The sequence below is a fragment of the Pseudophryne corroboree genome, chromosome 1 (genome assembly GCF_028390025.1).
Source record: "Pseudophryne corroboree isolate aPseCor3 chromosome 1, aPseCor3.hap2, whole genome shotgun sequence".
Taxonomy (NCBI): Eukaryota; Metazoa; Chordata; class Amphibia; order Anura; family Myobatrachidae; genus Pseudophryne; species Pseudophryne corroboree.
This window is the reverse complement of record NC_086444.1, coordinates 98056953-98071128: the sequence shown is the minus strand read 5'-3', so window position 1 is coordinate 98071128 and position 14176 is coordinate 98056953.

Here is a 14176-nt window from a genome sequence, read left to right as displayed (position 1 = left end):
CGGTATGCTGACCACCAGGATCCCGGCCGCCGGTCAACAACGCATCTGAATTATTACTTGTGCCTGGTGTAGGATTTTCAAATATGTGTAGTTTACTGTATACAAGGATATAAAACCTTAAAGGAACTGAGATCTAAGGTGTATTACATGTAGTTATAAAAATAAGTTTATTTTATGGCAGTAGTTTCCATACAGGGGGCCGTGAGACCCTGGGGTTCCTTGGGAAAGGTGGGAAGGGGGGGATAGGGGAGGCCTTGCAGTGGTGCTGTAGTTTGGTGGTCCATGAACAATTCAAATTGCTTATACTGAATTTAATCGGCAAAACCAGTCCTTCACCACATAACTGAACCTAAGGTTAACATATTATAAACACTATTTACTTCATTTTATATTTTTTTCTAAATTTCTCACTAAGAAACTATGGTCTTGGGGTGCCATGACAGAAATTCTGAAACTCTAGGGCAGGGGTGTCCAACTCGCAGCTCCTACCGCATCCTTTTGTGGCCCGCGGGCAGGGGTCCTTTTGCGGCCCAACCACCTTGTGTTAGGCGCCGGGGTCCGCTTGTCTGCGCGGCCCGGCGCCTAGCAACTAGAGACGCTGTGCGCGTACAGCCGCCGGCTCCCTAGCAACGCTAGACGCCGGGCGCGCTGAGCCGCACGGACCCTAGCAACGGGGACGCCACTGGCGGACCGCGTTCCCCGTTGCTAGGCTTTAGGAAATTAAGATATTCACCTGCTCTCTGGCCGTGCAGCAAGGCAGCTGCACGGCATTTTATTCTAATCAGCCTTTAGCAGCTGATTGGAGGACTCCTTTTTAAATACACTCCCAGGGCTTCTCACAGACGCCGGTAATAGCTTCCTGCATGCTGCCTTTGTTTGCTGAGAGTCTGTTTCCAGCCCTGCTGTATCCGGTCATTCCAGTCCTCAGAAGTCCGGTATTCGGGAGTTGTCATCTCATCCCAAGAGGTCGTTTGGTTCCCTGGAGTCCTGACTGATCACCGTTTTATATCCAGTGGTGTTCGTGAGTTGCGGCTCTGCCGTGTGTTGCGGCTCAGCAGCTTTACCTTTTATATTTTGTGTTTGGAGCATTTGCGGAGGGTTCCGCTTCCACAAGTCCTCTCTGGTACTCGGCGGTGCCGGGTAGGAGAATTGGACAAGTGGATATTTTGGTTGTCCTTTTCCCTGGCGGTTTCTCCGCACATATTATAGTTTTGAGTTTGCTTAGCCCCTGGCCTGGTTGTTTAGTTAGAGGGCCTCTTGTTATCACCCTGTCTCGGGTTTCCCTTTGTCTCTCATTAAGACCGGGGGGCATCGGAGTTGGGCAGACATAATCCGCCCTTCAAACGCGGCTGCCAAGGGCTCAAGAAACCATAGTCTCGCAGGGGATTTCTGACAACACGGGTGAGACAACAGAGTTAGGGCGCCAAGGGCTATTTTCCTGTCCTGCTCCCTTCCCCAGCATTCCGTTCCAGTGCTCCGGTCCTTGCCATAAGATCTCCTCTGACCAGAGTGCTGGAATCATAACATTATTACCGGCCATACCAAAACTTAAAATTAAACGGGGTTTAATTTTTTCTCATTCAGTTTTGTGAGAGTTTATCGGCCTCGTGAATCCAACAGGTTTAGGGCCAAATCCTGGTCAGCTCTTAGTCAGCCAGATTCAAGAACTTGAAAAAAGAAGTGTGGGTGTAGGAAATTGGCGCTGGAAGGGAGGTGGGGGAATGAGCTGATGGTTCAGCTGGGAGATTATGGTTTGAAATGAGAAAAAGGAATACTTATCTGAATGATTTCTCTGTAAATTTCTGGACCTTTGGGGGGAGATATCTTTCCTCCAGGATCCATGAGATCATACGTGGTGGAGGTATGGAAAAAACAGATAAAGGATTTTTAGGGTAAATCCTCAAAAAAATGAAGGAAGAATATATATGTATATAGACGTTTTGTAATGACTGGTAAACGATGTTTTCAGGTAAGATAATCGTACCTCACTTACACAAAGTGAGCGAGATATACAGCATATAAAGGTTTCTTTTACATGCAAGTGGGTGGCATACCTAACTTACAATAAAGAAAGGTGACATAAACATATCATGGTGTCTTTGTATGCTGAGCTGCGTACCGGTACTCACTGGAAGATGCGTATTTCGTCTGCACATCAAGGTATCTTTATCCAAGGCGTGTTCTTATTAAAGCACCCATGTATATAAAAAAGGGATTTATTGAATAAAAACAAAAGGGTTTACACTTGTAAGGAATGTTGACCACAAGGAGGGAGAGCTGCCAGACAGGGGAACTTGTAGGACCATCAAAGAACCACCAGGCCTGGTACCAATAGGACTGAATAAAAAATATTATGAATGACTCTAGAAGGTCGTACCTTTCCCCAGTCGTGCAGATAACAATCCAAGTGATAAGGATCCTCTTTCCAGCCAACGCGTTTCGAGATGACTCTCTTTATCAAGGCTGGTTAACCATTCCATATGGTGCATATTTATACTAAATGCAAGGGTTCTCTAATTGCATCACTTCCGGTTCCGGACCTGACCGGAAGTGATGAAACGTCATAAACTTTTTCTTTTTTTTTTTTTTAAACATCAATAACAAAGGTCCCTGGTAGTGGGGACTGTATATCTAATAGATAGTGGGAGTATAGTCTAGATTTGCGCTGTTGAAGAGCAGGTCTGTTATTGTCCGCGACCGGAAGTCGCCACCGGGAGTTTTGGGAAACGTAGTTTTGAAGTTCCCTATCAGGCCGCAGCCGGAAGTTGCCGCCGGACATTATGCGGAAGTGTAGTCTAGATATGTACTGTTGAAGAGCAAGTATATTATTGTCCGCGACCGGAAGTCGCCGCCGGGAATTGTGGGAAACGTAGTTTTTAAGTTCCCCATCAGGCCGCAACCGGAAGTTGTCGCCGGACATTATGCGGAAGTATGTTGGGAGTATAGTCAAGATATACACTTACAAGGAGAATGTATTTTTACATTCGCGGCCGGAAGTTGTCGCCAGGACTTGTGGGAAATGTAATCTCTGAATTCCTCATCGAGACACGACCGGAAGTTGGCCGCCGGGCATTGTGGGGGATGTAGTATCTTGAGTGCCGGATATTACGTCATGATCTGATTCAGATAGTGTTTACAAGCTGCAGCTATGCACAGAGGAAGTCTCTTTGGCCGGAACTGTCTCCAGGATTTGTGGGGGATGTAGTTTTTAGATGGAAAGCTCTATCCAACGCTGTCACTGGGTTTCTCTTTTTCTTAGGAGATGTAGCGAATAATCATTCGGCCAATATTGGTCCTTGTAATTCATAAAAAATATGTTCTTGAAGATGGTTTTTGTTTAATGATTTGAATGAATAATTTTCTCTGTTGTGATGAGTCTTCTTGATAATGAATTAATAATAAACTGTGAAAAAAGTGCAGAAATTAGACACAATAAAATGAAATGGAATAAAATTAAAAATAAAAGGAAAATTTACTACATGGAAAAAACGACATAATAAAAATTGGTGACATGAGGTAATTTAAAGGAACCATTTTAATTCAAAATCATGGTTGAGTCCTTGCGGACTTAATGTTTTTAGTTCAAAGATGGTGCGCATTTCTGTTTGTGCCAACTTTCTTTCTATATTTTTATCTTTCCATGTGGTTTTTACATGTTTGAGACCTACAAATCTCTTTATATGGCCTGTAGAGCAACTATGGATATTTTTAAAATGATTCGAAAGGTGATGCGTGATGAGACCTTTTTTAATGTTTCTCAGATGTTCCGAAATTCGTGTTTTTAACGGTCTTGAGGTTCTTCCTATGTATGAGAGACCGCAGGAACACTGTACTAAATAGATCACATTGGATGTGTTGCAGGTAATGAAGTCTCTAATCTTGAACTGGTTATTATTGATTTGTATTTCTGTATGTTTGCTGGTGGTATCGCTGATATTTCTACATCCGATGCATATTCCACATCTATAGAAACCCTTGCTGCGTATTAGGTTCTTGGTGGGCATTGGTAAAGCACTTGTAACAAGTTGATCTTTTAAGTTTTTGGATTTGCGATATATAAAGGTGGGTTTTTTCGGAATAATTTCCTTCAGTATTGGGTCGAGTTGTAGTAGGTGCCAATTTTTGCGAATGATGCGTTCTACTTGTGAATGTTGGGCATCAAATTGGGTGATGAATGACCATTGAAAATCATCTTTCGTGTCAGTTGAGGAGATTTTTGGAGTTTTTGGAATTAATAGAGTGTCTCTGTCTTTGTTCTGTGTTTCTTCTATGATATGATCAAGAGTCTCTTCTTTATACCCTTTGTTCAAAAAATCTGATTTCATTTCTTCCATTTGTTTTTTACAGATCTCTTTCTGACTGCAGTTTCTTCTAATTCGAAGGAATTGGCTTTTAGGAACTCCTTTCAGCCACAGATGATGATGTTGGCTGTCGGTGGGTATATAAGTGTTACAGTCAGTGTTTTTTTTTAAAGATTTGGTGTGAATGGTTTCATTTTCTATGTATATGGTCAGATCAAGAAAGTTAATTTGTTCCTGGTTGGAAATTAGTGAGAAATGTAAGTTGAAGTTATTGGTGTTCAGTTCTCTAAAGAAGATGTTGAGATCTTCTTGTCCTCCCGTCCATAGCAGGAAAACATCATCGATATATCGATGCCACTCCGTCAGGTTGGTTCCCCAAGCTACGCTATTGAAAACATGGGATCTTTCCCAGAAGCTCATGTATAAATTGGCGTAGCTTGGGGCAAACTTGGTCCCCATGGCGGTCCCTTTACATTGCAAAAATAATTCTCCGTTGAAAAAGAAAAAATTATTTTCAAGAATGAACTTGATGCTTTCAAGGATGAAGTTCTTCCTTTCCTGTGAGTGTTCCGATTGGTCAAGGAACCATGTGATGGCTTCCAAACCTTTTGTATGGTCTATACAAGTATAGAGTGAGGTTACGTCCGCAGTTGCTAAAAACATGTTGGATCCCCACTTGGAGTTCCTTAGTTTTCTAAGAATGTCTCCCGTATCTTTAAGATACGATTGAGTCTGTATAACAAAAGGTTGGAGGAGGGAATCTATGAGTGCTGAGAGATTGGAGGTCAGGCAATTGGTACCGGCGATGATTGGTCTGCCGGGCGGATTGGTAGCACTTTTATGAACTTTGGGGAGTATGTATATGGTGGGCGTAAGAGCCTCTAAGATGTTAACATACTCAAATTCTTTTGGTGTGATTCCCCCACTTTCCAGATGTTTCTGTAGAAGGTGTTGAAAATTTTATTTGATTCCTTTAGATGGATCATTCTTCAATTTTCTATATGTCTCTGCATCTTCTAATTGTCTGTAGACCTCTTTGACATAGTCTTCCTTATTGAGGATGGCAATCCCACCACCCTTATCACAGGGTTTTATAATGATTCGGTCATCCTCTGCAAGATTCTGTAGAAGTTCTCTTTCTTTTTTCGTTAAGTTGGACCTATTTTTAGGTTTTTTGAGGTGTTCAATTTCTTCTGAAACAACTTTTGAGAAGGTTTCAACAAAATTGCCTTTAACATGGGTGGGGTAGAAGACTGATTTTTTCCTTATTATTTTCTTTTTCTCTTCAATGGTTTCCTGGTTGATGGGTCTTTCATTGTTGGTTTGAGGACATGTTTCTTTCATAGCGAAAAATTTTCGTAGTGTTATTTTTCTGACGAACTTTTGGACATCAATAAATTTATCAAACTCTTTGGTGAATGAGGTGGGGGCAAATTTGAGGCCCTTGGTCAATATCCGTTCCTCTTCCTTAGTTAAAATTCTACAACTCAAATTGAAGATCTGGTTTTTATCTTCTTCTGTGATTCCATTGTTGGTTGTTGTGGGGACTTCATTAGAAATTATTTGTTGATTGTTCTTCCTTTTCGCTGTTTTTTTCTTTTTTATTCCTGCTCTGCATCCTCTCTTTTTGTGGGTGATTTTTTTGGGGTCCGCGTGATGGTTGGTGATCTCTATCTCCTGTGTGTTCTCCTTCCTTCGTCCCAGTTCCCGTTGGTTAAATACCTGTCTCTCCTTGGCCTTTCTTCTAAAAAAGGTGATTTTGAGGACTGGTGGATGTTATTTGATTCTAGGATATTCCTCCTTCGATGGTCTAAATCTTTCGGAAATGTTGGGTTTCTGATTCTGCTGTGAGATCTTCTTCGAGGAGTATAGTGTCTCTCCTGTCGGGAGTTTCTTGGTGGTCTTTGATAGTTGTCCAAATTCTCTTTTCTATATTGGTGTCCCCGTCCAAAGTTTACGGTGGATCTTTGTGTGGAATTAAAAGTTCTTTTTGGTTCCCATTTTTCTTGCCAATGGGTGGTTTTTCTTTCTTTACGTTGATTTTGGTAGTGATATCTTCTGTCTATAACTGGTGACCTGACTTCCCTCTCTCTGGAGCTTGGTCGGTCCGATGCACTTTGATTATTTTGTCGTCTCTTCTTATTTCTGATTATTCCAAATTTGTAGTAATCGAAATCTCTTTGTAGTTTGCTTTGCTTTTTTTTAATTAAAAATTCTGTATTTTTCCTGATTTTTTCTGTTATTTCTTTTTCTAATGTTGCACATATGGAAACTTGATTGAAAGGTTGAATAAGACTCTGCAGAATTTCTATTCTTTCACTAGTCTCCTTCAGTTTGGCCGTCCGTTCTTTTAGGATGAGTTCCATTAGTGAAAATGAACAGGTTTCAAGAATTTTTTCCCAATCGGTCCAGAAAGAGTCCGATGCATCCTGGAAAGTGGCTGGTTTGTTCATCCTCAATCCTTTATTATTATTATTATTATTATTATCCTTTATTTATATGGCGCCACAAGGGTTCCGCAGCGCCCGATTACAGAGTACAAATGCACATAAAAAACAGGAAAAGTGACTTACAGTTGAATACAATATAGGACAAGTACAGGGCAACTAAGCATAACTACACCAGTAAACAGAGATAAGTTCCAGGTGGTCAAAAAACTGTGGGATCTGGGCAGATGAGGATTATTAAAGTAAGAAAAGTATAAGCACATGAGGGAAGAGGGCCCTACTCGTGAGAGCTTACATTCTTTAGGGATGATTTGTTCTGCTACGTATTTTTCTAAAGTGGCTACTTCCCACCAAAGTTTATTCTCTTTCAACAACCATTCTTCTAGTCTTCCCATTGCGGTCTCCAGGTTGTCGTCGGTCATTTCTATATCGTCTTCCTTGAAGTTGATTTTGAACACTTCTTCTGTTCTTTTCTTTCTTTCTTCTCGATGGCTGAACATGGTGCTGCCTCAATTCTGCACACTGGGATATGGAACAATTGGAAACAAAAATTTGGCAGAAAGATAGAGGCGCTCCTTGATTAATCCCAAAAATAATCCAAAGAGATAGAGCTTGAAAAAAGAAGTGTGGGTGTAGGAAATTGGCGCTGGAAGGGAGGTGGGGGAATGAGCTGATGGTTCAGCTGGGAGATTATGGTTTGAAATGAGAAAAAGGAATACTTATCTGAATGATTTCTCGGTAAATATCTCCCCCCAAAGGTCCAGAAATTTACAGAGAAATCATTCAGATAAGTATTCCTTTTTCTCATTTCAAACCATAATCTCCCAGCTGAACCATCAGCTCATTCCCCCACCTCCCTTCCAGCGCCAATTTCCTACACCCACACTTCTTTTTTCAAGCTCTATCTCTTTGGATTATTTTTGGGATTAATCCAGTGGTGTAAGGGAGAGGCAGCAGGTATTTTTCACTCATCAAGGAGCGCCTCTATCTTTCTGCCAAATTTTTGTTTCCAGATTCAAGAACTTACTCAGATGGTTCAGGATCTTTCTCTTCAGGTGAAGTCGCAGGAAGATCTTTTGCGAGCTTCCCCAAGGGTAGTCCCTGAACCAAAGATGAATTTGCCTGACCGTTTTTCTGGTGATAGAAAATAGTTTTTTAATTTTAAAGAATCCTGTAAACTTTATTTTCGTTTAAAACCGACTTCCTCGGGTACTGAATCTCAGCGGGTCGGGATTATTATTTCTTTGCTCCAGGGGGATCCTCAGACCTGGGCATTTGGTTTAAGAGCAGAGGATCCGGCATTGTTGTCAGTTGACGCTTTTTTTGAGTCTTTAGGGCTCTTGAATGATGACCCTGATAGAGAGGCGTCCGCTGAAAGTCAGTTGCGCGCTCTCAGACAGGGTAGAAATCCTGCGGAGGTTTATTGTACGGAGTTTCGCCGTTGGTCGAACGACTGTGGCTGGAATGACCCAGCCCTGCGCAGTCAGTTTCGCCTCGGCTTATCAGAGTCTATAAAAGACAGTCTCCTTCAGTACCCCGCTCCTGAGACTCTCGATAAACTCATGGAGCTTTCTATTAAGATTGATCGTCGTCTCAGAGAGCGGAGGGCTGAAAAAGGAGCACCTGTAAGGTCAAGTCCGTGTGTATATTCCATTCCTGAAGACGTAGAGGAGCCCATGCAGATGGGTCTCTCCCGGCTGTCTCCTGAAGAAAGAGTCAGAAGGCAAAATTCTGGTCTTTGTCTGTACTGTGGGGGTAAGGGACATTTTGCTCGTAATTGTCCGAACAAGTCGGGAAACGCTTTGACCAGGTGAATTGTGAGGGGGTTCACCTAGGTCTGCAGCTTATCTCCTCGAATAACTCCCTTTTAGTCCCAGTTAAAGTTTCCTTTGGCAGCCTCAGTTCTTCGGTGTCGGCTTTTGTTGACAGTGGAGCTGCAGGAAACTTTATGGATTTAACTTGGGCTAAGGCCTTAGGCATTCCTCAGTTACCTTTGGGTAGGTGTGTCACCATGCATGGCTTAGATGGGAGTCCGCTGTCTAATGGGATTATTTCTCTCCGTACACCCCCTGTACTACTTACAGTAGGAGCTCTACATTCCGAGAAAATCGAGTTCTATCTTACACATTGCCCAGCAGTTCCAGTTGTTCTGGGTCACCCTTGGATGGCCTTTCATAATCCCACCATTGATTGGCGGTCGGGGGAGATTTCACAATGGGGTACTTTTTGTGATAAGGAATGTATCACGTTTCCAGTCAGAGTAGCAGCTATCATTCCAGAACTCATTCCGGTGGAATACCAGGAGTTTGCTGATGTTTTCTCCAAAGGCAATGCGGACATTCTGCCTCCCCATCGGCCTTATGATTGTGCTATTGAGTTAATTCCTGGTGCCGCATTGCCAAAGGGAAGATTATATGCATTATCCGGGCCAGAAACTGCGGCTATGAATGATTATGTAAAGGAGAGCCTTGAGAAAGGATTTATTAGACCATCAATATCTCCTTTAAGTGCAGGCTTCTTCTTTGTGGAGAAAAAGGATGGCTCGCTTAGACCTTGCATTGATTTTAGAGCCCTGAATAAGATCTCAGTTAAAAACACCTATCCTTTGCCGTTGATTTCTGTACTCTTTGATCAGTTACGTTCTGCTGTGATTTTTTCTAAATTTGACCTTAGAGGAGCGTACAACCTCACCCGAATTAAATCTGGAGATGAGTGGAAAACGGCCTTCAGTACTCAGTCGGGTCACTACGAATACCTGGTGATGCCGTTCGGCCTGTCCAATGCTCCGGCAGTTTTTCAAGACCTCATTAACGATGTGCTCTGTGACTTCCTAGGGAAATTCGTGGTCGTTTACTTAGACGACATCCTGATTTTTTCTGAATCAATGGAACAACATGTTACCCAGGTGCGTCTGGTTCTTCAAAAGTTACGTGAGAATCATTTATATGCCAAGCTGGAGAAGTGTGAGTTTCATGCCACGGAAGTATCTTTTTTAGTCTACATAATTTCCCCTCAGGGATTTTCCATGGAACCAAAGAAACTCCAGGCCATCCTTAGTTGGGCGCAACCCACCAATTTAAAAGCAATTCAGCGCTTTTTAGGGTTTGCGAATTATTATAGGAGGTTCATTCATTCTTTTTCTGACCTGGTTGCTCCCATTGTAGCTCTGACAAAGAAAGGAGTGGATCCTACCAACTGGTCGCGTGAAGCTGAGTTGTCCTTCCGGGCCTTGAAACAAGCCTTTGTCTCGGCTCCAGTCCTCAGACATCCTAATCCGGAATTGCCCCTTGTGGTGGAGGTTGATGCCTCGGAGGTTGGAGTGGGGGCTATCCTTTCTCAAAAGGATCCGGAGTCTCTGGAGTTACATCCTTGTGCCTTTTTGTCCAGGAAATTCTCCTCCGCTGAATCCAACTATGACGTTGGTAATCGGGAGTTACTGGCGGTAAAGTGGGCTTTCGAGGAGTGGAGGCATTGGCTGGAGGGAGCAAAACATACTATTTCGGTATTGACTGACCATAAGAACCTGCAATACATTGAATCGGCTAAGCGGCTTCATGCCCGGCAGGCACGTTGGGCATTATTTTTTACGCGTTTCAAATTTATAATCACTTTCAGGCCTGGTTCCAAGAATACTAAGGCTGATGCCCTGTCACGTAGCTTTCTTCCGGTTCACAATAACAATCCTGTTACCCCCATACTTCCATCTTCGGTCATCTGGGCGGGCCTCACACAAGATTTATTTACCCAGTTAAAACAGCTTCAACACCAAGCTCCTAGAATTACTCCTGCTGGTCGTCTTTACGTCCCTGAGTTTTTGAGAGCTACTGTTTTAACGGAATTCCATGATAACAAAGTTTCAGGGCATCCAGGAGTCTCTAAGACATTGGAGTTAGTCTCTCGCTCAGTATGGTGGCCTGGTCTTTCTAAAGACGTCAAGGAATTTGTTTATTCATGTCAGGTTTGTGCACAGCATAAGGTTCCCCGTTCCTTGCCTATCGGGCAACTTATGCCCTTAAATGTTCCTCTCAGGCCGTGGTCTCATATTTCCATGGATTTTGTGGTTGACCTTCCCCTTTCAGCCGGATTCCGAGTCATATGGGTGGTAGTGGACCGTTTTAGTAAAATGGCTCATTTTATTGCTCTTTCCCGATTGCCTTCTGCCCAAGGGTTGGCAGTTTTGTTTCTCCGCCATGTATTCAGGCTTCATGGGTTGCCTACTGATATTATTTCTGATCGGGGTCCACAATTCATCGCACAATTCTGGAAATGTTTTTGTGCCTCATTGAAGATGAAATTGTCGTTAACATCCGGTTACCACCCACAATCCAACGGGCAAACCGAACGAGTTAACCAATCATTGAAACAATATTTGCGCTTGTATTCAGCCAAACTCCAGAATGATTGGTCCGAGTTTCTTCCGTTGGCTGAATTTGCTTACAATAATTCTTGTCATTCCTCCACTAAAGAGTCTCCATTCTTTTCAGTTTTTGGTTTTCACCCCAGAGCTAATTCTTTTTTTCATCATTCCCCAGTCTCCTCGCTAACCTTAACCTCCCATCTCAGAGCCATTTGGAAAAAGGTGCACCTTGCTCTCAGAAAAGCGGCCTTTCGAGAGAAGAAATTTTCTGACAGGCTCCGACGTCCTTGCATTTTTAAGGTGGGAGATAGGGTGTGGTTGTCGACTCGCAACGTCAGGCTTCGACAATCCTCGGCTAGACTGGGACCCAAATTTATTGGGCCATTTCTTATTATTAAAAGAGTCAACCCAGTTGCCTTTCGGTTACGTTTACCAAGATCTCTCAGGATTGGAAATACATTTCATTGTTCCCTGTTGAAACAATACGTTTCTTCCAGTAGATTTCCTCGGAAGATCTCTCAGGGTAGATCTCCAGTGGATGTACAGGGACAACAGGAGTTCTTGGTAGAGAAGGTTCTCGATTCCAAATTGTCCCGGGGTCGGCTGTATTTTCTGGTTCACTGGAAAGGCTATGGTCCGGAGGAAAGGTCTTGGGTCCTGGATAAGGATCTTCATGCCCCGAGGTTCAAGAGGGCATTTTTTCGGGAATTTCCTCAGAAACCTGGCGTTAGGGGTTCCTTGACCCCTCCTCAAGGGGGGGGTACTGTTAGGCGCCGGGGTCCGCTTGTCTGCGCGGCCCGGCGCCTAGCAACTAGAGACGCCGTGCGCGTACAGTCGCCGGCTCCCTAGCAACGCTAGACGCCGGGCGCGCTGAGCGGACCGCGTTCCCCGTTGCTAGGCTTTAGGAAATTAAGATATTCACCTGCTCTCTGGCCGTGCAGCAAGGCAGCTGCACGGCATTTATTCTAATCAGCCTTTAGCAGCTGATTGGAGGACTCCTTGTTAAATACACTCCCAGGGCTTCTCACAGACGCCGGTAATAGCTTCCTGCATGCTGCCTTTGTTTGCTGAGAGTCTGTTTCCAGCCCTGCTGTATCCGGTCATTCCAGTCCTCAGAAGTCCGGTATTCGGGAGTTGTCATCTCATCCCAAGAGGTCGTTTGGTTCCCTGGAGTCCTGACTGATCACCGTTTTATATCCAGTGGTGTTCGTGAGTTGCGGCTCTGCCGTGTGTTGCGGCTCAGCCGCTTTACCTTTTATATTTTGTGTTTGGAGCATTTGCGGAGGGTTCCGCTTCCACAAGTCCTCTCTGGTACTCGGTGGTGCCGGGTAGGAGAATTGGACAAGTGGATATTTTGGTTGTCCTTTTCCCTGGCGGTTTCTCCGCACATATTATAGTTTTGAGTTTGCTTAGCCCCTGGCCTGGTTGTTTAGTTAGAGGGCCTCTTGTTATCACCCTGTCTCGGGTTTCTCTTTGTCTCTCTTTAAGACCGGGGGGCATCGGAGTTGGGCAGACATAATCGGCCCTTCAAACGCGGCTGCCAAGGGCTCAAGAAACCATAGTCTCGCAGGGGATTTCTGACAACACGGGTGAGACAACAGAGTTAGGGCGCCAGGGGCTATTTTCCTGTCCTGCTCCCTTCCCCAGCATTCCGTTCCAGTGCTCCGGTCCTTGCCATAAGATCTCCTCTGACCAGAGTGCTGGAATCATAACACCTTGCTTGCATCGAGGGCAGGAGAGCACAGCGCACACCTCTCTTGCTCCCCAGTCCAATCTCCGGCGATGGCACGGGTATCTTAAGTCAGGTGCCGGTCCGTGTCCACGGACCAGAAGCCAATCAGGAGCAGTGCCAGAGTCTTTGCTTTCTATGTGCAGTGCCATCTTCCCAAAGAAATCACCATGAAGACGGCGCCACTGCCACTGGCTACAGCACAGGCATACTGGGGAGGGATAGCAAACTGGGGCTTCTGCCAGGCCCCTCCAGCAGCCCCTTTACCAATGCTCGTCTTTTGTTGTTTTTATAACAACATGGTGACGACACTGTAGCAAAGAGATTTTCAACCCTTTACATCTCGCGGCACACTGAACAAGATTTAAGTATTGCCAAGGCACATTCAAATATAATGGTGATGCATGGTGCAGTTGCATGTCCTATGATGTCATGTTACAGCTTCTCCATAGGTAACGCCTGAGCCACATCTGAGAAAGCCAGAAGAGCCCAACACTGCCCGGGTCCTAAATAAGAACTGGCTCTGCAACCACTAAACCCATCAGTATTGATCATTCCAGGGCCTCAGTAACGGCAAAACACTGACGGGCCTGGATGTGCTTCTATGGCGGCACACCTGGAGACTGCTCAGGGCACACTAGTTTTCATAGTTTTGTCCTTAAATGAGGTTATCATTGAAACACTGGAACAGTAATAAACAACAGACCAACAGTGGAAATTGGGTTCACACAAAGCCTTACATAGCCAAAGATAAATAGGGACACCCTACAATAAAAATATATACATATAATAAAACTGTAAGGGTTGTGTCTGTACATAGACATTTTTTTATTGAGAATTATACTTCTAGGGACTGTTTATGGACCATGGAGACAAAAAAAAGTGAAATTTAGACTGTGTCTGTACGTTCTGGCATCACACAAAAACTACTGTATGAATTTATATCACATTTTCACTGTTGTATAGCTTAGTGACCTAGAAAAGGATTGAGGTATGTATGGTCTCGATCTAACATCAGGGAGAGGAACAATAAATGAACAACCAGATGCTTGCAGTGTGCAGGCTCCTCAAGTCCAAAAAGGATGCGGTTACAATACCAGCGCTGGCATCATGAACACTGACTAGCCCGCCAGTTGGCATGCCGAGCAACAGGGACTATTCCCATAGAGTGGGATAGAACCTGTGGCAAGCGCAACGAGCCCGCAAGGGTCTTTGTTGTGCTGGCCGAAATCCCCCCTGCTGGCCATCTGACAGACGGAATCCCGGCGTCGGTATGGTGACCGCCAGTCTCCCAACCACCGATCACCCAATACCAACCTGTCCAAAATGACTATACAGTATG